This window comes from Ambystoma mexicanum, chromosome 13, assembly GCF_040938575.1.
Source record: "Ambystoma mexicanum isolate Mex_15411 chromosome 13, UKY_AmexF1_1, whole genome shotgun sequence".
Classification (NCBI taxonomy): Eukaryota; Metazoa; Chordata; class Amphibia; order Caudata; family Ambystomatidae; genus Ambystoma; species Ambystoma mexicanum.
In genome coordinates this window covers 44,277,049-44,304,146 of record NC_090938.1, presented here as the reverse complement: position 1 = coordinate 44,304,146, position 27,098 = coordinate 44,277,049, and positions in this window count along the sequence as shown.

Genomic DNA, 27,098 nt, shown 5'->3' with positions numbered 1-27,098 from the left:
TTGCTTTCCGGTACAGATGAGATCCGAACACCTGGACTGACTCACCAGCGAGGAATCTGCCCATTCCGTAATATAAATCCCGAAAGATGTTCAAGGGGGCTTAGAACCAGGGATGAAATAGGATAAGGGTTTAATCTCGGAAACAAAAGAGTATTTAATCTTCATAAGCCGGCACACGCGGAGCCCTGGACCCTGAAAACAGCATGTTAGGACGCGCGCTGCACTCATTGGCTGGACCAAGGCTTGAGAACACACAGTTTATCCACTCTGTCATGCCTATTGTTTGAGGGTGATCACCCAAAGAAAGTACGGCCAGTGCACTTATAACATCGCCCAACCTGTCTCCACTTGCTTATCCCTGGACAACACCCTGCAGGAGGGCTCTGCTTAGAGGAAGCGCACAGCTTGCCGGTGCTGTGCCAAGAGCCGAAGGGTGCCAGGCTTCCTTGTAAGAGTCACCCGACATGATACAATATTGCTGAGGGCAAAATACTCTATTGTGTAATCATTTCATTAGCGGTTTGTGTTGTTTTCTCTTTATTTATAGAGTTCCTCCAGGCCATCCCCACCCACACACCTTCGTGCAGTGCCACAGAGTCATCCAATACCCATCGTAAACCCAGCATTCAGACACCCACTCACCAATTTCCCATGGGTGACATCACCACGTTCACAATCCTTTATTGTGCCCGCTTTGCTCAGATATAATGCAACCCCCGCTGCCACCTACATGCCTATTTCATTCCAACCAATTTAAGCAAGTTGTCCTGTGGTTCCTCCACTGGTAGTTGCCATTGTCTATGTTATTTTGTGCTGTATAGAAGATAGCTCAGTGAGTAAAGATAGCTCAGAGAGCTTTTTGCAACCTGCAGTTAAAGGTTTGGATTGCGAGAAGTCTGGCTCAGCCCTCCACGCTTCGAGATTAGTATACTCAGAGCCAATGTCAAAGTAGCAAGATTATGAACACAGGCAGTAGAGATGGATGTCCAGGCAGATATCAGGGATATATAATTACAGGGACGGCGCCTGGGCTTTTCAACCTTTTCAAATGCAAGGGGCCTCGAGCCTCAGGGAGGCCCCCAGCAACAACCCCCATGCTGCCAGCCATCAGTCTTATAACACCGAAATATATTTCTCTATTTTCGTTCTGGGACTTAAAATGTGCGCTTTGCAGCACCCGCACTGCAAGCTGCATTTCCTGGAGCCCTTTCGGCCGTCACTTCCCACGGGATATACTTGAGTGTTATCACCTCAGTGCCCTCTAACACGAGCCGCTTCACATCAGCCACTTGCTGTCAAAGAAGAGTTTAAAGCTCTTCAGTGTGAATTTAGTGTTTAAGCTCCCGGCTGGCTGGCCATCTCCTGATAATCTATCAGCGGCTATTAACCTTATCATGTCGTCATTCTAATGTATGTATCCCACAGGTGCTGCAGACTGTTTTCGCTCTAAGCAGGGGGCCCCCAATCATCACGTTGTCATGGGCCCCCCACATCTTCAGCCGGGCCTGTGTATTTAAGCTTTGGATTGCCTGCTCTACAGAATTACTAGAACACAAAAGCAAAAGTGTTGCCCGTGTGTCCAAAGGTAGGATGGGCACAGAACGTACTGCCACCTCCTACAGAAATGAGGAGGCAAACGTGTTTTGTGGCAACACACACAGTTATTCGGGCACATAAATATGTAATGCTATGTAATGTAACCATATTTATAAAGTGCTATCTATGGTCTGAAGGCATCTAAGCGCTGAAAAAGAGAACAGACCGAAAAAGAAAAAAATGTGCGAGATGGAAAAGAAGAAACCAACTGAGAATAAGAGAGCCTTCAAAGCTTTAGGAAACCCAAGATGTTCCAGTTTCGCGGGGCTGCCACGGGAGGGAGTACCACATTGAGGGGGCAAGACAAGAAGAAGCTCTGCCCCCTACGCGGGCACTCTGAACTCTAGGCACTACCGGCACTTCTGTGAGGCGGAAGGAAGGGATCTGGCTGGGATGTAAGGAATCCCTTTTTCTTGAAGGTATTCTGCTCCCACAGAGTGGACTGCCCGATGGGCAATGCAGAGCACCTTCAATGCGATGCGGCTGCTTACTGGGGGTCAATGGATCTGGGAAAGACGTTGGTGAGCGTGGGCAAAACGGGTGGCAGCAAGGGCCAGCCGTGCTGCAGCATTTTGGAGTCGTTGAAGCCACTGGATTAGGAAGGCCGGTTGTCCCAGATAGATTCCATTGCAATCAGTCAGAGAACCCAAAATGGACGCCGCCACCACTCCCGCTTGAGATTACAGGGGAAGAAAAGGCAACGCCTTTTTTAGGGTTTTCAATTTATAAAAACCTGTGTTACATACACCAGAGATCTGCAATTCTCGGGACCCGGAGGGAAGACGTTTTACCCCCAGGCTCTTTACCGAATACTGGGTACAGGACAAAAGTCAGTGGTCCAAGAAGTCTCTGTTCTGGTGGGAGCTTCCACCAGGATCGCGGTTTTGTTTCCATTGAGTTTAAGAAAATGTTTGGCCGTCCATTCCCCTATTGCTGACAAGCGATATCTTACCTTGGAGGGGCAGTTACTGGGATTAATATCACACTCTGCTGTTATTCGCGTGGTCTCCTGGCGCTCCACCGGATCTGAAAGAGGGGGCTTAGGGGGTGGGCAAGGCCAATGGGGGGAGAGAGAGGGCAAATGCAAGGTAGCTTTTCTGTGGCTGTGATGCGTGCAGATGGGAAGCAGCCTAAACTGTACCTGAAGGTCGACGTCTAGGAGTTCTGTATCAAGAGCATAGGGGCGGGCACCTGCGTCCAAAGGGGAGCCTCGTGAGCCTGCGGTGCCAGGGTATCTTGGCTCGGGCTGTGGCATGTATTTTTGTGGTGCAGGGGTAATTTTCTGATGTTTGATGCGTGTTGTGAAGGGTTGTGAAGGGTGTCCAATTGCCATGTATGGGTGGCTTAGTATGTGTATTTTGTCTTAGAATGTAGAATTTCAGCAGGTGACTGCAGGCAGCAATCAAAGGCCTTGACGTGTAGACGAACCTGAAACCACATACAGCAGATCATAACATGGCATAGCATGGCATAGCAAGGCATGCAGAAAGGCATGAAGGTCAGAGAAACATCCTGAAAAGGCCTTAAAAGAGGGTGTTCTCCCCAAGCCCAGACCACTGGCGTCTGGCAGACCAGTCTCATGTAACTTTCTCACAATGCTACTATCAGACCCTGGCTCTTTCTTTCTCTCTCTTTCTCTCACCCCCTGCCCTCTACCTGCAATAGATACGTTTTACCCGCTGTGCCACAAGGAGCTGGTAAATGGCAGATGTGGGGAGTGGGTAGCCTGGAGACTCCACCCATTACCATAAACTAGGTTCCAAGGCTTATCGGGACAAGGACGGTTGCTTCAAAGGAGCAGCTGCTTGAAATGTAAAGACCCCTGGCAGCTCTTTCAGCTTTCGTAGTATGGAGGTTGGGGCAGGTGTTCCCCTTTTACTTTGCCACATACACTTACTTTGTCATGCCTTTACTCTGTCATGCCTTTACTTTATCATGCCTTTACTCTGTCATGCCTTTACTTTATCATGCCTTTACTCTGTCATGCCTTTACTCTGCCATGCATTTACTTTATCATGCCTTTACTCTGTCATGCCTTTACTTTATCATGCCTTTACTCTGTCATGCCTTTACTTTATCATGCCTTTACTCTGTCATGCCTTTACTCTGCCATGCCTTTACTTTGTCATGCCTTTACTCTGCCATGCCTTTACTCTGTCATGCCTTTACTTTATCATGCCTTTACTCTGCCATGCCTTTACTCTGTCATGCCTTTACTTTGCCATGCCTTTACTCTATCATGCCTTTACTTTGTCATGCCTTTACTCTGTCATGCCTTTACTTTGCCATACCTTTACTCTATCATGCCTTTACTTTATCATGCCTTTACTCTGGCATGCCTTTACTTTATCATGCCTTTACTCTGTCACGCTTTTAGTTTGCCATGCCTTTACTCTGTCATGCCTTTACTCTGCCATGCCTTTACTTTATCATGCCTTTACTCTGTCATGCCTTTACTTTGCCATGCCTTTACTCTATCATGCCTTTACTTTGTCATGCCTTTACTCTGTCATGCCTTTACTTTGCCATGCCTTTACTCTGTCATGCCTTTACTTTATCATGCCTTTACTCTGTCATGCCTTTACTTTATCATGCCTTTACTCTGTCATGCCTTTACTTTATCATGCCTTTACTCTGTCACGCTTTTAGTTTGCCATGCCTTTACTCTGTCATGCCTTTACTTTGTCATGCCTTTACTCTATCATGGCTTTACTTTGTCATGCCTTTACTCTGTCATGCCTTTACTTTGCCATGCCTTTACTCTGTCATGCCTTTACTTTATCATGCCTTTACTCTGTCATGCCTTTACTTTATCATGCCTTTACTCTGTCATGCCTTTACTTTATCATGCCTTTACTCTGTCACGCTTTTAGTTTGCCATGCCTTTACTCTGTCATGCCTTTACTCTGGCATGCCTTTACTTTATCATGCCTTTACTCTGTCATGCCTTTACTTTGTCATGCCTTTACTCTGTCATGCCTTTACTTTGCCATGCCTTTACTCTGTCATGCCTTTACTTTGCCATGCCTTTACTCTGTCATGCCTTTACTTTATCATGCCTTTACTCTGTCATGCCTTTACTTTATCATACCTTTACTCTGTCACGCTTTTAGTTTGCCATGCCTTTACTCTGTCATGCCTTTACTCTGCCATGCCTTTACTTTATCATGCCTTTACTCTGTCATGCCTTTACTTTATCATGCCTTTACTCTGTCACGCTTTTAGTTTGCCATGCCTTTACTCTGTCATGCCTTTACTCTGTCATGCCTTTACTTTATCATGCCTTTACTCTGTCATGCCTTTACTTTGCCATGCCTTTACTCTATCATGCCTTTACTTTGTCATGCCTTTACTCTGTCATGCCTTTACTTTGCCATGCCTTTACTCTGTCATGCCTTTACTTTTTCATGCCTTTACTCTGTCATGCCTTTACTTTATCATGCCTTTACTCTGTCCCGCTTTTAGTTTGCCATGCCTTTACTTTGCCATGCCTTCATATTGTGAATATGGTACTGGGTGTGGATAGAAATAGCGTAAGGTTATGTTTGGGGTCAAGGGGCACAAGGAGGAAGAATATGAGGTAGGAAAAAGGGGAGTGCAGGGGTCTCCCCTGCAATGACAAAGTGAATGCTGGCAAAGAGAAGACAGACATCTGGCTTGGGCAGGCTCCGTGCCATCTCACACCTCACTCAGGTGCTATACACAATGGCCGCTGGGACCTATATCCGTCAGTGCAGGGGCTGGGGGAGGTGCCACAAAGTGACCTCAAAGCGGTAATAATAATACTGCATGTTACCAGGTAGAGTAATAACAGTGGCATCAAAAGAGACCCCGTAGCCCAGAAGTACAGCAAGAGCGGGTAGCAGTGGCACTGCACCTCCTTCCGGGAGGACAGGCACTTTCCTGAGGAGGCACTTGAGTGTTGTCATGCGGGCAGTTCCTCAGGAAAGCGCAGTGCAGGGGGTCTTATATAGGAAAGTAGGTGACCCCCTGCTAGGCCAGCAATAGCTGCTCTCGGATTATGGAACCAAGTGGCGGCAGTGAGTATAGTGCAATGGACACAACATATTGCCTGAGCTTGCAGGGGTGTCCTCGAGGACGATCAGGATATCAGGGCGCCACTTCTGAGAGCATTCTTTGGATTTTGGGTTTGGTGCTGGGGTGTTGGGGTTTGAGGTTCCTTCTGATCTTCTGGATGCCGCTGCTCATCTCTGGTTCCGCCACTGGTGGAGGTCCCAGGTCTTCTTATTCGACCGCCTGCCTTGCAGCTGCGTGGCCTGGCACTAGGCCTGGGGTTCTTGACTGTCCTGGTTGGCGAGGGGATGGGGGCTGCACTGGTGGCCACAATCTGGAAGCAGTTCTGGAAACAGTCCACATGGGTCTGTAAGATTTGCCTTCAGCCAGAGGCATCGCTAGGGGGAAGTTGGGGGCGCAATAGCCCTGGGTCCTCTGTCTGTGGCCCTGGATAGAAGTTCAGGACCTACCACCAAAAGGCTAGCTAGCTCCGAGTCCCGACAGTCCCGACATTAGCGTAGCCCCTGATCTTTTCCAGACCCAGCCACACCCCTGCGGTTTCAGCCACCACTGCATCATCCTCTGGTCCTTCTTTCGTAGCTCCTTCCAAGGCCTATTTCGTAGCAAGACTTCTTCAGAGACTTGCGCAAAGCCTCCAATACTTGTGAGCAATCGGAGCTGAGATGGGCGTTTCAGGCCCCTCCGAGAGGTGATTTCTTAAAAAACGCACCGATCAGGGCCAGGAATCCTCATCCACACGTTGCCGGCATCAAGGGATTCTTGGCAGCTTCGGCCAAGAAAGCCGGACAGCGCTTTCATCAGAGATGGTTTACAACAGGCAGCCAACCCTGATAACCTTGGCTAGGTAGATACCCAAGGGTTAAGTGCTCTATGTAGGGGAACTTGTCTGGCTTCCGCGGGCACTTGAATTCTTAGAGGGATTAGGAGTAGGCACTACCCGTGGGTACAACCACAGCTGTAGCCCCAACGCTAGAAATACTTTCTCCAACTAGGTACTCTCTCGTAACTGTGGCAAAAGGGGTGGCATGGTGTAGCCATGCTTCTGTGGGGCGCATATTGAGTTGCCACCCAGTCTGGCTGTGAGGCCCAGAGTCCAAAAGGTACAGCAAAGTGAAATGTGAAAATTGATCTGGAAGTTCCACACTGCTTGGGTCATTCAACTTAAAAAGGAGGGGAGCAGGGATTGGTCCCTCTGCATGGCTCACAAAATCTACTAGCCCACTAGCATTGGCAAGTAGTTTTTATGAAGGGCGAGTACCATTTGCATGATACTCAACTGGGAATGTTGGAAACTTATTTTTCATTTACTGCAAACACAATTTGTTTGCAGTAAATGGCAAATACAAGTTTCACTGTGCATGCTTTAAATCATTGTGCTAAATAGGTAGTGTGCTTATGGCGACATGCACCATTTTACAAAAAGCTGTGTCAAATATTTTGTCACCGGTCACCTTGGGGCAAGTGCATTTCCCATAGGTCGAGTATGTAAACTAAGGAACTCGGCCCTGCAGGTCTAGTGGGATTTGTAAGAATTTGCAAGGCCTGCTCTGGATACCTGGTACCTTATCTTTTTGTCCATTCTTTGCCTCCCAGCAGATTACCTCTTGCTTCCTGAAACAGTGTTTCATGAGGCAGTAGCTGAACTGGAGTGGCCTGGAAAGGCCAAGAGGACACTGGTGTTGGCTCATCTGAGCAGGGCGTGCAGTGGGCCGAGTGTTGCTGCCCCTGACCATGCCATTCCCATCAGGGGCACCAACCGGGGGGGGTGCCCGAGGCCCGGAGCACCTGCGTACTATGCGCCTCTAATGCCCATATGTTAGTAGTATTGATTCCGAGCAGGCCACTCACATGGGTGACCCCAATGGGAGTGGCAAAGACCAATGACTGTTGGCAGAGGTGGATGGGATCAGGCCATGCTGAATGGAAGGTGGAGAGTCCTCTGGACACTGGTAGGTGATACCAGAGGTGGTTTTAAGCAGGTCATGTCTGCCGGTGGGTGGTGCCGGAGTAGTATGAGTTCTATGTGTCACACAAGTGGCGGATTCCAGCAGGCTATGCCCACTAGTGGGTGGCACTGAACAATGGTATTGGGCATCAGTGGTGCATTCGAGCATACCATGACCATTGATGCATGGGGCTGGTGGACGACCCAAGCAATGGTGGCCGGGAAGATAGTTCAGGGGCAACGCGTTTGTTTTGGAATCAAGACAACGCAGAGCAACACAGGTTTGAATCCCAGTCCCGCTCTTAGAGACGGGTCTCCGGTATTCAGCACGTTAAAACATATTTATTACATAATGGTGGTCCAAACAGGTGCTGGATGCGAGCAGCCATGCATGGGTGACACTGGCTCTGTGCTCGGGTGGGTGGCACCAGTGGTAGCTTCAAGCAAGGCACTCCTACTTGATACAAGTAATGGTGATGGGACTCGAGCATGGCATTGCCAGTGCTGGCTGCGGCTGGAGGTGGATTCAAGCAGCCAATGCTTACTGGTGAGCGGTGCTGGTGGTGGGTCAGAGCAATGTTTGGTGGTTCCAGCGATGGATCCGAGAAATGGCGATGGACCCGAGCAAACCATGCCCACGTGCTGGTGGTAAGGGCTGGGCATCGCTGCTCTGGCTGGTAGATCCAAGCAGGACATTTGCCTTGGTGCCTTAGAACACACCATTCCTGTGTGTGCGTAGCGCAGGTTGCAGATCCCAATTAGGGCCAGTATTGCTGATGGGAGGAAACGGTTGGGCACGAATTTCAGATTCAAGGTTTGTTATTCCTTCTTTAAGTGGGGTGGCGGGGGTAATTCCCCTAATTGACTTCCAACCCCTACCCTACGAACTACACAAACCCGTTTGCTGCATAGTCCTAAAAGCTGCAAGAGTCACACCACACAGTCGAAGTCTTCTGCACCGGAACACCACACTTTACCACTTGCTGTGTGGTGTGGGGCGAGGAGCCATATTCTAAGGTTGTGCTGACTTTAAGATGGACGTTTTGACTTTGCTTGTACAAAAGAAGTCTCTCGATGTCCAGTGAGTTTGGGTTCAATCCATGTAAACAATAAGGCCGCCAGCCTTTTAAACCAACACCTGTTATGCCTGTTGTGGAATTGTGGACTGGTCACTCTTGCCTCCAGTAGGCAAGCAGCTCCCAGTGTTGTCTGTCAGGATCAATTGGCGGAAGCCCTCAGGTTGAGGAAGTCTGTTGTTTGTTGACAGCCTGGGCCATCTCGCTTGGCAAGGCCCCTCCGGCACCCCTTGGCCTTTGACCCTGCTGCTTTCACTGGAGGACATCCTGTCTGGTTCTCTTCTGTCACCTGTCCCGTATTGGGCTCTGTCTTCTCCCGAGACACAGCGCCCCCTATTAGCTGGTCAAAGCCTCAAAAGGGGGAGAGCGTCAGCGTCGCCATGACTTTCCCCATCTCCCATCTGGTAATTGAGGTGATGGATCATGGGCGGGTGAAAAGAAGTGACATCCGGTGCTAGATGCAAAGATGAAGACTTCCGGTTGCACAGAAAAGCGTGGAAGCCAAGTCAGGCTTCAAAAGCCTGGTTATGCTTTAAGTGAGGAGCAAGGCCCTGAGTGAGGAGCAGGATGTGAACCGAAAAGGAGACCTTTAGCTGAGGAGCGTTCGCTTCTGGGAGTGGCTTCCGTTGAGAGATTCGTGGGTGCTGTGGCTATTTCTGCTTACATCCGGGCTATTCACCATCAACACACATACAGAAGGGCTTAAGGGTGGGGCAAACTAGTTCTGGTAAAACCTAAACTTGTAGAATTTGGGTGCTTTTAGTCCCATGAACTTCTCAAAATGTCCTGGCGGTTCGGCCGAAAAGTTTGCGGCCTCCCAGGGGTATACAAACCCACAAGGCCCTTTAAGTGCCTCGCTGCACTTAGGACACTGTCAGGCCCCAGCGTCACTTTGTGGCACTTTACATGAAAGATGCCCTGGGGAAAGGGGTGGGGCCAGACAGGCTGGTTCTCATCCCGAAAAGCAATCTGTGAAATTGCACAAGTCACCCATGATTTGGACCAGTGAATGCAACTTGCCGTGTGTCACTTTGGGGGGACTTGCTTACGCCTAAAGAGGTTGCCAATAAGAGGTCAACTGCATATGGTCTTTATTGAAAGTCCAAGCAGGAGGGCTGTAGTGTGGCAGCATGGCACCCTGGATGGGTGTCGCAGGGCCATTAGAGAGGGTGGGCACCAGGTTGGGAGGTGCGGGGGGAGTAGCTGAAGTAAAAGTAAAACGCGCACGGGGGCTCTGGGTGAAATGTGCGGTCATTGGGGTGATACCTATGCTGCTACCGACAGCTGTCTCCCGTCTTGAACTCTGTCGCAGGAGCTGCAAAGCACCCTGAAACGGATTTGACCCAGTCAAGCACCAAGAACTTCTACAAGCACAAGGTACATTGTGCTCTGTCCCCCTGGTCCTTCTCTGAAGCCCCCTAGTGACATTGTACGACCCATTGCCCCCTTTGTGTTGAAACCAAGTATCCTTGAACTATTGAGATTAATTACTTTACTAACAACCCTCCAGTCAGTATCCAGAGTGCATCCCTTTTCCTCCTTTGAAACTGTCTGTCGTCTGCATTCCTTTACGGGGTGCTTTGTATTGTGTAGTGTGGTAGAACTGTCTGCTGTGATAATAATAAAGTAGATATTTGTATACAACCTTGACTGGCCAGTCCCTTTTATCACTGGGTAATAATTGTAATTTTGCTGTGTTGCAACTAACCAACGATCCACGACCTTGCAGAGATAAGCCTGCCGTTCCGTCCATGTTACCAAAATTGGACAAGAAGGTTTATAATTGGCTTGTGTTTCCAATCTGTTTTGGATCCCTTCTGGTGCACTAGAGGTGTGCGGCTGATTGATGGTTTAGAAACTGATATTCATCCCTGGAACACTAGTGCCCCAGAAGTTCATCTGTCACAAACAGTGATCAAGAAGCAAAGAGCTAGGAGTGATTATTAAGAAGACATATCATCTCTTTCCCCAGAATGAATGACAGGCGTTAATATGTAATTTAAATGGGGCTTCTAAGGTGCACTTAATTAAGGCGAGAAAGGAATAAGATGTGTGGGAATACAGTAGGAAGAAATTCCAACACTAAATTTGTCAGCCTTGTTCTGGTGCTTTGTTTCCCCAGAGATGTGTGTTTGCGTTATGCAATAATAAAATGAGACTTTTTAAAATAAGGAACGTGGTCACAATATATTGCCGCGTTGGGAAACAGAAGATGCGTGGCCTGGGATCGCGTGGTGCCATCTATTTTGTAGATGGTGTAAGGCGCAAGCAGAGTCTGTTCTTCATGTTTGTAGATGGTGTAAGGCGCAAGCAGAGTCTGTTCTTTATGTTTGTAGATGGTGTAAGGCAGAGGGGTTGCTGGGGGGGGATCTTAGTGGGCTATAGCCCCGGGTCTTTTGGTTGTAGGCCCAGATAGAATCTCAGGGTCTACAACCAAAAGGCTAGCTAGCACCGGGCCCTGACAGTCCCGACATTAGCGTAGCCCCGGATCTTTTCCAGACCTAGCAACATCCCTGGTGTAAGGCGCAAGCAGAGTCTGTTCTTCATATTTTTAGATAGTGTAAGGCACAAGCAGAGTCTGTTCTTCATGTTTGTAGATGGTATAAGGCGCAAGCAGAGTCTGTTCTTCATGTTTGTAGATGGTGTAAGGTGCAAGCAGAGTCTGTTCTTTATGAAGATGGTGTAAGGCGCAAGCAGAGTCTGTTCTTTGTGTTTGTAGATGGTGTAAGCAGAGGTGTTGCTATGGGGGGGGGTCTTAGTGGGCTATAGCCCCGGATCTTTTGGTTGTATCCCCAGATAGAATCTCAGGGTCTACAACCAAAAGGCTAGCTAGCCCCGGCCCTGACAGTCCTGACATTAGCGTAGCCCCGGATCTTTTCCAGATCTAGCAACACCCCTGGTGTAAGGCGCAAGCAGAGTCTGTTCTTCATGTCTTCTTTATTGCCCTGCTTTGAATGAGGGACGAGAGAAATGGTTGGGAGAGGAATGATTTGAAATAGGGCATTTAAATTTACCAGATAAAGATTATTAATTTGACAAAAGAGAAAGTAATTCAATGTGTAAAAAGTTATATGTTTTCTTTTTTTATAAACTCTTTTTATTTGCATTTCATAAGCATAGAACCACAGTCCATAACAAGTCCCATTTGCACAATGAAGATGTCCAGTTTCACCCCTCTGCCCCCCGCCCTGTTAACCCCCAGGTCCCACGGTCTTATTATTCGCATCGTGATCGATATCAGTCCACCACTGGTGCGCTTCCTCCCTCTCAGTCCACATAATCCACTCTTTTCCTCCATATCTTCAAATACTTGCCCTGCACCCCCTTGGAACTGTAAGTTATTTTTTCCATGCAGTAACAGTGTTCCAATCCCCTTACCCATTTTCCGTTCGTTGGCATGTCCCTGGAGGACCATTTGGATGCCAGATTCCTCTTAACCACCATTGCCGAAATTGCGATCAGTCGGGCATCCCATTTGCGTCTTTCATCGCCTCTGTTAATATGTAGAAGCAGCCTCTTGGGATCCCCTGGAATTTTTCTGCCCAGCACCCTCATCAGTTTGTCCAGGACTGCTTCCCACAGAGCAGATACCAGCCCACAACTCCACAGCATATGGTAAAATGTCCCCTAAGCCTCCCCACATTTAAGGCACGTGGCCGTGTCTTCTCTACTCATCCTGCATAGCAAATCTCTTGAGTAGTACACCCTATGAAGTATTAGATACTGGATCAGCCATCCTATGAAGTATTTTATGGTGGATCAGCCACCCTCTGAAATATTAGATCAGCCACCCTCTGAAGTATTAGATACTGAGTCAGCCATCCTATGAAGTATTTTATACTGGATCAGCCACCCTATGAAGTATTAGATACTGGATCATCAACACTGTGAAGTATTTTATGGTGGATCAGCGACCCTATGAAGTATTTTATACTGGATCAGCCACCTTATTAAGTATTAGATACTGGATCAGCCATCCTATGAAGTATTTTATACTGGATCAGCCACCCTCTGAAGTATTAGATACTGAATCAGCCACCCTATGAAGTATCAGATACTGGATCATCCACCCTATGAAGTATTAGATACTGGATCAGGCATCCTATGAAGTATTTTATGGTGGATCAGCCACCGTCTGAAGTATTAGATACTGGATCATCCACCCTTTGAAGTATTAGATACTGGATCAGCCATCCTATGAAGTATTTTATGGTGGATCCGCCACCCTATGAAGTATTAGATACTGGATCAGCCATCCTATGAAGTATTTTATGGTGGATCAGCCACCCTCTGAAGTATTAGATACTGGGTCAGCCATCCTATGAAGTATTTTATACTGGATCAGCCACCCTATGAAGTATTAGATACTGGATCATCAACACTATGAAGTATTAGATACTGGATCAGCCATCCTATGAAGTATTTTATGGTGGATCAGCGACCCTATGAAGTATTTTATACTGGATCAGCCATCCTATGAAGTATTTTATACTGGATCAGCCACCATCTGAAGTATTAGATACTGGATCAGCCACCCTCTGAAGTATTATATACTGGATCAACCACCCTCTGAAGTATTAGATACTGGATCAGCCATCCTATGAAGTAGTTTATACTGGATCAGCCACCCTATGAAGTATTAGATACTGGATCATCTACCCTATGAAGTATTAGATACTGGATCAGCCATCCTATGAAGTATCTTATGGTGGATCAGCCACCCTCTGAAGTATTAGATACTGGATCATCCACCCTATGAAGTATTAGATAATGGATCAGCCATCCTATGAAGTATTTTATGGTGGATCAGCCACCCTATGAAGTATTAGATACTGGATCAGCCACCCTATGAAGTATTTTATACTGGATCAGCCACCCTATAAAGTATTAGATACTGGATAAGCCATCCTATGAAGTATTTTATGGTGGATCAGCCACCCTCTGGAGTATTAGATACTGGATCATCCACCCTATGAAGTATTAGATACTGGATCAGCCATCCTATGAAGTATTTTATGGTGGATCAGCCACCCTCTGAAGTATTAGATACTGGATCAGCCATCCTATGAAGTATTTTATACTGGATCAGCCACCCTATGAAGTATTAGATACTGGATCATCCACCCTATGAATTATTAGATACTGGATCAGCCATCCTATGAAGTATTTTATACTGGATCAGCCACCCTATGAAGTATTAGATACTGGATCATCCACCCTATGAAGTATTAGATACTGGATCAGCCATCCTATGAAGTATTTTATGGTGGATCAGCCACCCTCTGAAGTATTAGATACTGGATCATCCACCCTATGAAGTATTAGATACTGGATCAGCCATCCTATGAAGTATGTTATGGTGGATAAGCCACCTTCTGAAGTATTAGATACTGGATCAGCCACCCTCTGAAGTATTAGATACTGGATCATCCACCCTATGAAGTATTAGATACTGGATCAGCCATCCTATGAAGTATTTTATGGTGGATCAGCCACCCTATGAAGTATTAGATACTGGATCAGCCACCCTATGAAGTATTTTATACTAGATCAGCCACCCTATAAAGTATTAGATACTGGATAAGCCATCCTATGAAGTATTTTATGGTGGATCAGCCACCCTCTGGAGTATTAGATACTGGATCATCCACCCTATGAAGTATTAGATACTGGATCAGCCATCCTATGAAGTATTTTATGGTGGATCAGCCACCCTCTGAAGTATTAGATACTGGATCAGCCATCCTATGAAGTATTTTATACTGGATCAGCCACCCTATGAAGTATTAGATACTGGATCATCCACCCTATGAATTATTAGATACTGGATCAGCCATCCTATGACGTATTTTATGGTGGATCAGCCACCCTCTGAAGTATTAGATACTGGATCATCCACCCTATGAAGTATTAGATACTGGATCAGCCATCCTATGAAGTATGTTATGGTGGATAAGCCACCTTCTGAAGTATTAGATACTGGATCATCCACCCTATGAAGTATTAGATACTGGATCAGCCATCCTATGAAGTATTTTATGGTGGATCAGCCACCCTATGAAGTATTAGATACTGGATCAGCCACCCTATGAAGTATTTTATACTGGATCAGCCACCCTATGAAGTATTTTCTACTGGATCAGCCACCCTATGAAGTACTAGATACTTGATCAGCCACCCTCTGAAGTATTAGATACTGGATCAGCCACTCTCTGAAGTATTAGATACTGGATCATCCACCATATGAAGTTTTAGATACTGGATCAGCCACCCTCTGAAGTATTAGATACTGGATCAGCCACCCTATGAAGTATTAGATACTGGATCAGCCACCCTCTGAAGTATTAGATACTGGATCAGCCACTCTCTGAAGTATTAGATACTGGATCATCCACCATATGAAGTTTTAGATACTGGATCAGCCACCCTTTGAAGTATTAGATACTGGATCAGCCACCCTCTGAAGTATTAGATACTGGATCAGCCACCCTCTGAAGTATTAGATACTGGATCAGCCACCCTCTGAAGTATTAGATACTGGATCAGCCACCCTATGAAGTATTAGATACTGGATCAGCCACCCTCTGAAGTATTAGATACTGGATCAGCCACCCTATGAAGTATTAGATACTGGATCAGCCGCATTCATTTCCCCGGCAGCCACCATGGCTTCCTCCCAGCCTTCGCTCTCCAGAATGCCCAGATCCCTTTCCCAGTTGGCTTTCAATTGGTCAAGCCGGGGTGCAGAAAAGTTTTTTTTTTAAATCAGTTTATTACAAACTTTTAAAAATAGAAAAAAGTGATACATTTCCTGTCAAAATATTAACATTATGTTGATTTCACATTTCACTAAACATAATAAATAACCTGATAGAGCACTTTTTCTCCTTTCATAGTTCCGGAAAATTATCTTCAGCTCGATCTTTATTCCGATCATCTCCATTAACTACTGGTCTGTTAGGATCATCGTTCTTGTTCTACTAGTAATGTTTCCCTTTTATCTGCTAATTTCTGTTTCAGACTATCCAAAAAGAATGAGAGTACAATTATCAGTTTGTCGCTTCCCCCTCGTGCATTTTAGCCCACCATTCATCTACTGATCGTGTTGAACATTTAGCTATCTCCTGTCCAAGACTTCGAGTTCTTTCATCTCTCGTCATGAGGCACATAGCACAAAGCGCTTCAAGTTCTCTTCAGAGGCATTGCATAGTCGGCACGCTTGCTCTTGTTTTTCAGTCGCATTTGTATTTTAGCTGTTTTCTTTCATTTCCCAGATGTTTAATCTGAATTTAAGGAAGCATGCTCTTCTCCTTCTGCATGGGAATTTCAACATATATTTTGGTAGTTCATTCAGTTTTTTAGCCTCAATTGGCGCGTTTTTCATTCTTTTGTGACACAACCTTTTCTCATAATTTTTTATCCAATCTTGCGCTAACAATTTTTTTTCTACTGCATTCGGAATTGTCTTCAACACTTCATTGTCCATGTTTAATTGTTTTAAAGTATTTTCACAAGATGAGCTCCAGATTCCCAGTAAATCACCCATTTTTGGTATTTCGGGTTGGTTCAAGATCCTAAATTGTGGTATATTGTCAACACCAATCACCTTCTTGTATAAAGTCAGTGTATTCCAGAGCACAATTGCATTTATCGATGATAGACTCATCTCATTGTTGGATATCCATTGGGGAGTTGCAAAATGCTCTTCCAGATCACATGTTCACAGCGTGTCCATAGTTCATGTTCACATCCAAACATCGCCTCAGCACCATAAGTCAAAGCAGGTATGATTTTATTTCTGTAAAAGCGCACAACTGGCCCATATTTATTTACCATATTTCAGGTGCACTCTGTTTGACTGGGCAGCTAGTTGTTTGCATTCGGCCGCAATGTTTTTTACCATCGGCTGATCATTAATACTTGAGTTCATAATAATTCCAAGGTATTTTGCTTCTGTAACCACTTTCAGGATATGTTTTCCTAACCTCCATTGGATATTTTTGGATCTCATTTGCTTCTTTCTTCCTTTTAGATCCTTGAGTATCAGAATCTCCATTTTTTTTACATTGTTCTCTAGGCCGTTCTCTTCAGTACATTTTTCCAAAGCTGTGATTTTCCTCTGCAGACCTATGGGAGTCGTATCTAGAATTGTGATGTCATCTGCATATAAAATCACGTTGATATGATTTTGATTAATCTTAGGAGGGAAAGACTGGACGTCTGCCAGGGCCTCGCCTACCTCTGAGTTGAAAAAGTTGAACAACGTAGCACCTAAGGGGCAGCCCTGCTTCAACCCACAAGTCGTTCTTATCGGCGATGTTAGATGACCAATCTTGTGCAGACGTATTTGAATTGTTGTTTCTCAGTACAGTTCTTTAATGGCTTTAATAAGACTCGTCGGGCAGCTCTTTGTCTCCATTTTCGCCCATAGCAGCTTGCGATCAACCCCATCGAACGCGTGAGCCAAGTCGATGAAAGCTATATAGATTGGTATCTTTTTTTCTGATGGCTTCCATTTTCAAAATGTTTAAGATGAATAAGTTTAAACTACATCCAACACCATTGATGAAGCCTGTTTGTGTCAAATCTGCCACACCAACTTCTTTGATCCATCTTGTAAATTGTGCCAGGAGCTGAGTGGCAAATATTTTTCCCACTGCGTCAAGTAGGGCTATTGATTTTTGGTTTGTCGGTACCCATCTTGATCCTTTTTTAAAGATTGGTACGATTATAGCCTTTTTCCATGTGTCCGGTATTCTTCCTTCTGATATAATCACCTTGAAAAGTTTATGGCAGAAATCAGACCATTGGTCCGGGTTCTTTTTTAACATACAGTTAGTCAAACCATCAGGTCCCGGTGCGCGTGACGCATTCAGCTTCTTAATGTTACCATAGATGTCTTCTCTCGTAATGGTGATATCCCAAGCCGTTCTTTCTCGATTTTCTTTATTCTTAAAGCTCATTTGTTTTTGAAATAGCCCATTGAAATGCTGTATCAATTTCTCCTCATTAATTACATTACATAAACTAGCATTCTGGGGATTTTCCATTTCGTTTATTGTTCCCCAAAAGTCTCGAGTGTTTCTTCGGGCAAGACATGAGAGCTTATGCTCAGCATCATTTTGTTCCATGGAAGATTTATACCACTTTAGCCAGTTCTTGTAGTGTGTTTTTAGCTTTCGTTTCCCGTCAGCTTGCTCTTGCGAATTCAGGTGTTGCTTGTCAAAATCTCTCAGGGCCTTCCTTAGTTCTCTTTTCTTGGCAACAACCTTGCTATTGTAGACGTGTTTTACTACCACGGCCCTTGTATTGCTAAGCGACTGAGCCTTGTAGGTTTGTAGCACATTTTGATATTCTATACAACATGCCCCATGAGGGTGTGCTTTGTTATCTAATGCTACGGTCATATGTTGTATTTTGAGACCTTTCAGTGGCAGTCTCTTCATCCCATGCTCCACAGTAATTTCTTGTTCCCACATATCTTTTGTTTTTGTAGGCTTGGTTTCAAAACAGATTCTTAGGTTATGGTCACTTTTCTGAGTTTTAATGACCTTCAATTCCAGAATCTTATCTGTCATATTTTTCGAAGTGACAAAGTAGTCCAGGATAGAGCTTTGGCTTTTCCTTTTCCATGTCATAGCAGGAGGTATATCACCCAACCTATTTCCATTCAAGATGTCCATGCTTCTGACATCCAATTCTTCTAGCACATTTTTGCGCAATTTATCCTTCTGAATTTCTTCCTTGATTTTTTGATTTGTCATGGTGATATCTATGTCAAAATCTCCACATAGTATAACTGATGCATTACCTCCACTTGCTCTTATCATATCAATCAGGTCCATGACTTGGTCCACGAACTCCGTTGTGCCTACAGCTCAATGTTGCCAATATATATTTATGATGTAAATTTTCAGAGCAATCCTTGCTTCAACTTCTACCTTTGCAACCGTAGTAACTTGAATGTATGCAGAGAAAATGTCTGAGCTCATTATTCTAAGACCGCTATTTCGTTTTATCATGGTAATCATGCCTGATATTGGACATCCTTTCGGTTGTATTACTGCTGGATTAAACGCTAACTCATAGCCATCCGTAACTGGTGGCGTCGAAAGCCAGGTCGCCTGAAGGCATATTATATGTAAAGATTTTAACAACTTATAGGATTTCTGTATTAAATGTTGGAAGCCTTGTGTATTCCATGATCCCATATCAAGGACTTCATAAGACTTCTGGGTCTCATGTTTGCTCTCGTTCCTGGCATTTATCACTCTGGGCAACCAACTCCACGCCACATCTCTTGACTTTTCTGTTTTCTGTATTTGAATATCTCCTTTCTTTTTCTGATTCTCACACTCCAATGTGATTTTGAACATTTTATCTATTTTTGTTAGATCTATCACCTCCTCTGGCTCCTATTCCCAACCTTCCTTTTCAAGTTGATTTTTTCTACATACTTCTTTCTGACCAATCAATTCCATAATGGGCGACGTGGGTCTATTCCTCGTATCGTTTCTTTTATGCGTTAACCTTACCGAGACAGCAGGGTCAGCTGTTTCACTCTCCATCACATTAAAGCCCAATTTCCATAAAGCACCCGCGTTGTCCATTATCAAGTCCCGAACAATTCTAGAGTGGATTCTAGAGTGGGTGTGAAGTACGAATCTATCTAGAGTCATTTCTGAAATGAACTCAACAGTCTTGATGTCAGTGGTGGAGATTGATTTCATTGCCGGTACATGGTTCAATAACTGTAACACATTATATCAATTTAAAGTCAAGTTATCTTCTTCCAAAGTGTTCCTTTTGAGTAGTACCCACATAACAAAATCTTTTTTGGTCCCTTTCTTACCAGCTTTCTCTGCTTTTGTCTCTCTCATATGGTTGTCAATGCGCCATGGTTCATCTTCCCCACATGACATCGATTTTTTGCCCTTAGCCATTAGGTTCTGAGCCTTCTGCTCAGGCAACTTGTGCATTCTCACAAATTGCTGTTTAGACTTATTTCTCGAACTTTCTGCCTCACTTCTTACTTCAAATGTTCTCATTCTAATTAGAGCAATGTTTCTTCTATCTTCATTTGTAAGAAATTCTTTGCCATCCTGGGCATCCTCTTTTTCTAAAATATTGGCTTGTGTTTTTTCTTTTTCCGGGGAAGAGTTATGACCTACTCTTTTCCAGATTTTTTCTGTTCTAGTCGCGCCTCTCCTACAAACTGTAAGCACAGGCTCGTTTTCTATCTCAGGTAATGATGTTCCACTTTCATCCGGATCTCCAGCATATGCCTCTTCGTACGCTTCACTTTCCATTGAGTCATAAGTGGACGTGTTAAGAAGAACTTCCATAGTCACGTTGTCTCCAGATTTTTCTTCAGTGTTGTCCGACTCCTTGTCTCTAATCTCACCGCCATTGGGCGGCTTATCGTCAGTGTTACCCATCGTCTTCTCCTTTTTTTTGGGAGCACTCAGACTTGCGGGTTCTGTTTGAATTGTCACGTTCAGAGCTTTTATATTTCGCAAAAACTTACATGGGCTTTTGGCATTTGTGTTTTTCGCTTTAACCGTATTTTTGGTTTTTTTCAGCACTTTAAGAGAGGTCTTCATTTTTTCTTTTTTCTTGCCCGCTACCTGCTTTGGTAATATATTCTCATATGTCTTTTGATCTTTTTCAAAGATTGCATAGGTTTCTTTGGCCATTTTATCAGTTAATTCAGTCCCTACGGGTCCCACCGATTTTTCAGAGTCAGGCTCAACATTTACCTCTGAATTAGAGATTAATGTGAGTTTGTCGCTGCTGCTCACCTCATGTTGGAACACTGTCTCGCTACTTGGCATGACCATGTTCAAGGGGTCAAATGTCAAACCCCCAGCTGCTTTGGATGTAGAGGGTTGTGCGTCCTCTATACATACAACCACTGGTTTCGCCTGTGACTTCTGTCAGGCATCCCCTAGTTTGCCTTGTTGAGGCTTACCTTGATCAGGTATTTTTTCACTTTTTCCAGTTTTTGGTATGGAAGACCCAGCTTCTTTAAAGGTTATCATACTACCCTCTCTCTCATAGTTCTCTTTTTTGCTCAGATGCGTTGTCGTATTGCAAGGCCACACTTGTATACGTTGCTGGCGTAATCCCATCACTGTTTTGTTTTCTTTTTAGAATGGCCAATGCTTCTTTAGCAACCTCCGCCAACAATCTCTTGTCTTCCGCATCGCATTTCAGAGCATCTTTCAGTATATTTGCTGTCATCTCATCTCGAGGTTTGTCATTTTGCATATGCGTCTTCATTTCATGAATATCCATCTCTACCTTCTGCATTTTCGCATTAACCAATGCTATAAGTGCGTTCTGGTCTCGATTGTTCGTACATTTTTGCAAGTGGTGCATTTTCAATTGTCATCGCCGACATTAAATTCGGTCTTAGCTCGTTCCCTATAGCTTCTGTCATCTGTTGTATCCATTTGGACTGATTAGTATCTTTATAACTTGCTCTCTGTTTCTTAGACTGCTGTATTCTCCTTCTTCTATATTTATTTGACCAACATGATGAGCTAGACGTTGTATCGTCTGATGAAGTACTTCCTTGCGAGGACTCAAGGGGCCTCATTACACGGATGGCGGTAGGGATTTACCGGTACCGGTAAAATACCGGTACCGGTAAATCCTTACCGCCTTACTACGAGGTCCCTTTGTGGGTTGGGGGATTTAACGCCTGCTTTTTGCAGGCGTTAAAATCCAACCCGCTAAGGGACCTCGGAGCTAATTACGGCACCGCAAAATTGCGGTGGCGTAATTAGCACCTTCCCCATTCCCATAGAGCCCTATGGGGCAGAAATGGGAATGGGGAAGGGCAATGGCGGAAGGGGGATTTACTGCCCCTCCAACCTTGGAATGGGGCGGTAAATCCCCTTTCCGCCAAGGCGGTGCCGGTCGGCATGAGCCATGGCGCTAACAGCGCCATGGCTCACCGCCTACCGTGTAATGAGGCCCAGGTCTATTTTTTCTGTACCACCTACTCTGTTTATAGCCTCGTTCCTCGTTTGGCTCGTCCTTCTTATTTGTCGCACAGTGTTCCTTTTTTGCGAACAGGCCACTTCAGTGGTTGGACTTGAATGAATACGTCTTCTTTTCACCGTATGATTTCTCATTGAAGTAACACTGTCTCTTTCACTTAGTTCTTTTGCAGCTTTCCGGTCACCACCACTGTCGTGGGCTAGCTCATATCTTGGTTCCATACTTTCAAATTGTCTGCTTGTTCTGTTTATCGCCTCTGTGTGCACTCTTTAAGCTGCAGACTCAATGTTAGTAAAACTCACTCTTGCATTCATCTCTTTCAGATCTTTAATTAAGCGATCAGCAAACGCAATTGATTGTCGCCTTTGCGTGTTTGCACTTAATTCAGAGTCCATGTTTCCATCTACCAGCGCTGTCGGAATTGAGATACTCCCAAAAGCTGGCTGCATGATGTTTTCATCTCTATTGTTCTCACATTCCATTAGGTTCGTAAGCTGCATTAGCTTTTCGGGTGTGTCCTGACTTCCCACTCGTTTATCATCCGTCTCACCTGCTGGCGTCATTTTGGTACTCACTTTTGTTTTCATTCTTAAATTCCTCTCCCTCTTCCTCAAACACTTTGTCCACCTCAGAGAGACACAGTAATGTCCGTCTAATCGCTGCAAGGAGACCCACATCAGCGAACAGCCTGCACGGTCCCACACGGAACCACACGGAACACACAGAACACTCCCACACACTCCGAAAAGTTATTAATTACCTGATACAGGGTTGTGATCCCCGTTTTCTCCAATGCCTCTGTGAGCAAGTTAATCTCCAGGGGGTAACGGAAGATCAAGTCTCCCCCCAAACTGCGCAAACATTGCGTGCTGAAGGCATAGGTACGTGTACACTTCCCCAGGGCCCGGGCCATATTTGCTCCTCGGCTCCGGAAGGGTAACATACCGTTCTGTTCCCTGAGCCTTATTGTTATCCCCTCTCCAGCCCATATCGGCTGATCCCCCATCTTCCTGATTTCTGCCAGTACCGTGTTGTCCCATAGGGGCTGGAATTGTGTCACTTTCCTTTTCCCTCATGGCCTCCTCGCGAATTTGTACTAACCTTTGTCCTGCCCGTGGTAGCTGTCTCCCACCTGAGCCCCCATACAACACTTGCAACGGGTCTGCCCCCTTTACTGCATTTAGCTGCTGCCTTATTTGCAGGAGCAGTCTTCCCCCAAACACCCACTCACTCGCCGCCACGAGGTGGGTGGCCAGAAGTACTGCTTGCTGTCCGGCAACCCCACTCCTCCCTCCCAAACCGACACAGTCAGCGTGCATAATGCTATATGGGGGCTCCCCCCACCCCTCGCGTAACACCTCCCTGACCAGGGCATTGATAATATCAAATTGTTTTTTGGGGATTTGTACCAGAGTGTTCTGCAATACATAAAGAGGTCAGGAGAATGGCAACATTCACCTTCCCCTTCCCCAGCAGGGTCGCTGGCAAGGAGGCCCAGTGCTTGGCATCTTCCCGCAGCCTATCCACTATTGGGTTGAGATTGCGTTCTAAAAATGTCCCCATGTCCCATTGTACATGTATACCTAAGTATTTGAAGCCTTCCGTTGCCACCTGAAAGGGGACAGTCTCTCGGGGTGGCCCCCATCTCCCCTTGGATCAGCATGATCGCTGATTTCTTCCAGTTAATCTTCAACCCACAGTACCATCGGAACTCTTCCAATATCTTCATGATTCTGGGGCATGATGTAGCGGGGTCCCCCAGATACACAAGAAGTTCGTCCGTGTACATCTTAATCCCCCCCCCCTCGGGCCACCTGAATCCCAGGATCGCACAGTCAGATCACAAGAGCTGCACCAGTAGCTCCACTGCCATGAGGAACAGCAGTGGAGCGCTTTGAAATACTTGCCTGTGTATAGGCGCTATATAAATAAACAATACCATACCATAGCCGGGGCGATAGCGGACATCCCTGCCAAGTGCCCCTCTGGAGTGAAAATACGTGTGGCCTGTGTCCATTAACTCGGACTCTGGTCATGGGTTGTGCATAGAGCAGCTGCACCCAGCTTATGTATTGGGGTCCCACGCCCATCCTGGCCATCACAGCCCAGAGAAAGGTCCATCCAACCGAGCCAAAGGCCTTCCCCGAGTCCAGTGCCACAACCACGTGGGGCCCATCCAGTGTCTCTGCTTTCGCCCAAGTGTTGTGAATCCGCAAAAGGTTCATATGGGTAGCCCTACCCGGGACAAATCCACACTGGTCCGGGTGAATTGACTTGCCAATCAGCGGGAGCAACCTATTGGCCAAGACTTTGGCCAGGATTTTTGTCTCGACGCCGATCAAAGAGATTGGTCGGTAGGAAGAACAAACCTTTGGGGGCTTGTCCTTTTTATGGATGACAACAATGTTAGCTGGCCTGAGATCCTCTGGGAGTTGGCCCTTATCCGAACTTTCCCGCACCATTTCTAACATGGGCTCCCCCACTCTCTCCCAGACACACTTCCAGAATTCGACTGGGAACCCATTAGGGCCCGGAGATTTTCCTATCTGCAGCCCCTGTACCACCCCCTGGAGTTCTTCCTTAGTTATATCAGCTTCCAGCCCAATGCGTTCCTGTTCTCCCAAGCACAGCAAATCTATGGCCGCCAGGTATCTCTATTTCAGGAGTCGAGGGGGCCGGGATTTCGGCCTATAGCCTTTGGTATTAGGCTGAAAACATCTGGGTGATAGCTCCCCCTTCCATGTGGTACCTCCCTTCCTCATCCAATATAACCCAGACCGTCTTGCCCCTTCTTCCCTTCGCTCCAGCCACGAAAGCATGCAGCCCTCTTTATCCCCTAACTCATATACCCTGGCCTGTTTAAACCGGTGAGCTTGCCTAACCTCGTCCATTGCCACCTCCTTGATCCCCCGCTCTGTCCTAGCGAGTGCCCATTTGGCTGCCTCTGACGGCCTCTGGGTGACCTGTTCCTCTGCCTCCCCCATGCATCCTTCTTTTTTCCATATCTTGGCATGTCTCTGCCTTCCCAATGCTCCAATAGCACACCTCACCAACCCCCTTATCACTGCCTTGTACGCTTCCCATAATGTGTCGCTACCTTCCACCGTCCCTGCATTCAGGTGGAAGTACTCCTCTGTTCCTTCCTGTATGGCTCCTTTAACCTCCTCTTCCCTCAGATGGTCGGCATTCAGACACCACTCCCTCTCCCCTACTTTCTCCCTTCACAGTGAATGAGGAGCAGGGCGTGATCGGATAACCCCCTGGGCAGGTACTGGGCCTTTACTACCCTGTCCATCTCTGAAAAGAGGCGAGTTTGGTGCAGACATCCGCTCCCTGATACATCACACCCCTGGACCACTGGTCTTTGCCCCTATTAGCAACGTCATGAAAGTCTCGCCCCACCAGTGTGAAGTCCAACCCATGTGCCGCCAGTATTCCCTGCAGCTCCACAAGAGATCCAGTTCTAGCGATGGAAGGGCATAAACGCTGACAATGATTCCCCCACAGGGTACCTCTTATCCCGACATAGCGTCCATCATCGTCCCTGAGGCTTCAACCTGGAGGGAAAAAAACACACACTTGGGTGGGTAACTGACCTGTAACTGTACCCTAACGTTTTCACACACAAAACACACAGGTCTACCATTTCACTTCCTTTCATTTAATATTGTCAATGTGTACAACCTATATTGCCCTCCAACCATACTTGCTAAGCCCTCCTGAGGTGTTTAAGCCATAGTTTGCGGTGGTGTGCCGCTTATCTAGGGTTGGGGGACAGACAGAAGAGGCTTGCCCTAACTAATGCTGGCAATGGGTGAACTTCTTGGTAACAGTTCAAAAACACACACTTGCAGGGGCACTGAATGTTCTACCCGAACGTGTGATGGGGGCCATACAGGATAGTTATTGCTTTCAATGTTCCTGTTTAGCGACCCCACGATAAATTGAAAAACAAAAATCACAACTAAAAAGGAGAGCTCCGAACATTTCTGAGCTGTCTCTAGTGTGAGTTCCACCCTAGTGTTCCTCCAAGTGGTCTTAGATTACCACAGGAACCACAAGAAAGGCCAACCTGGAGGGGTACTCATTTGTATACTAGTACTCTCACCCTCCTGCACCCCATGTGTTACCCGGTGTGTGTTCCACCCCACTGTATCTCTCCCTCATGCCCATTAGATGGGCTTCCTGGAGCAGGATTATTAGAGCTTACTGGTCCTTAACGTGTCTCCTTACTGGGCCCCTTTGCATTTTATCGAGCATGACATTACCGCTCCACCTCAGACACCTCAGCCTCTTACGTTCCTCCTCCATCCCATAAGGCTTGCATATGTATGGTGAGTATGGTGGGTTCTCCGGCTTTTCGATCGGTTTCGCTCACGGTCTTCCCGCATTGTGCTGAAACCCCACAACTCCTTCTGCCTAAAGCCCCCCTCCCCGCCCCATCCCCTAACTGCCATTCCCTTTGTAACATCCCCAAAAACTCCCCTCACCCCACCTCCACCCTCCCCCCTCTTCCAACAACTGAACACCCCCCCAGGACACCCTATACTTCTCCCAACATAGAAGCATCTGTCACCCTATACAGTTGAACTGTCCCGCTCCTGAACCATAGGAGGTGATATTCTGGCGTGGGGGCTTTGTGAAGATGTTACTCTACCCCTACTCCCAAGGGATCATCAACCGGGCTTTGTTTGAATATTCCAGTTCTGACCCATCCGTGGTGGCAACTAAATCAGGTGTAACTCTTTCTTGAATCTGCCCAGTCGCTGTTGCCAGACATCAGTCCTCCGCCAGGTCGTTGTCCCTCGTCGACTCATCCCTCGGTGGGCAGGGTCAGGTCTTGCTCGGAGCAGTCTGCTGTGTTCTGCCCCCCACCTCCCGACTGGCACACAATCGTTTCTGCCCAATCCCAGGTCTCTGCAGGTGTTTTAAAGAAGCATTCCCCCTTTGGTCCACAGACCCGCAGCGTGGCTGAGAATATCATTACATATTTCACCCCTTTACCTCGTAGCTTCTTCTTCTTCACAGCTTTAAAGGATTGCCTAGCCGTACACACTGTGTTAGTGAAGTCAGAGTAAACAGCCACAGCCACTCCGTTGTGTATGAGGAGCCCCTTTTTCCTTGCAGTTTGAAGAATGGCGCCCCGATCTCAGTTATTCAACAATCTGGCGATGACTTGCCTAGGAGGGGCTCCTGGCGGTGGGTCCCTTCCTGGGATACTGTCTGCGTGTTTGATAGAGAAGAAATGCAAAAGCCGCTGTGGTCTCATCTAGCTCTGGAATAGTTGCTCCAGGAACAGTCCATTGAAGGACCCTCCACCTTCTCTGGCAGCCTGCTTAAGCGTATGTTATTTCGGTGGGATCACCCCTCTGCGTCCTCCATTCTACTCTCCAGCAGTGCTGTTCACCTTAGTAGCAGTTGCGTATCCTTTTGTAGTG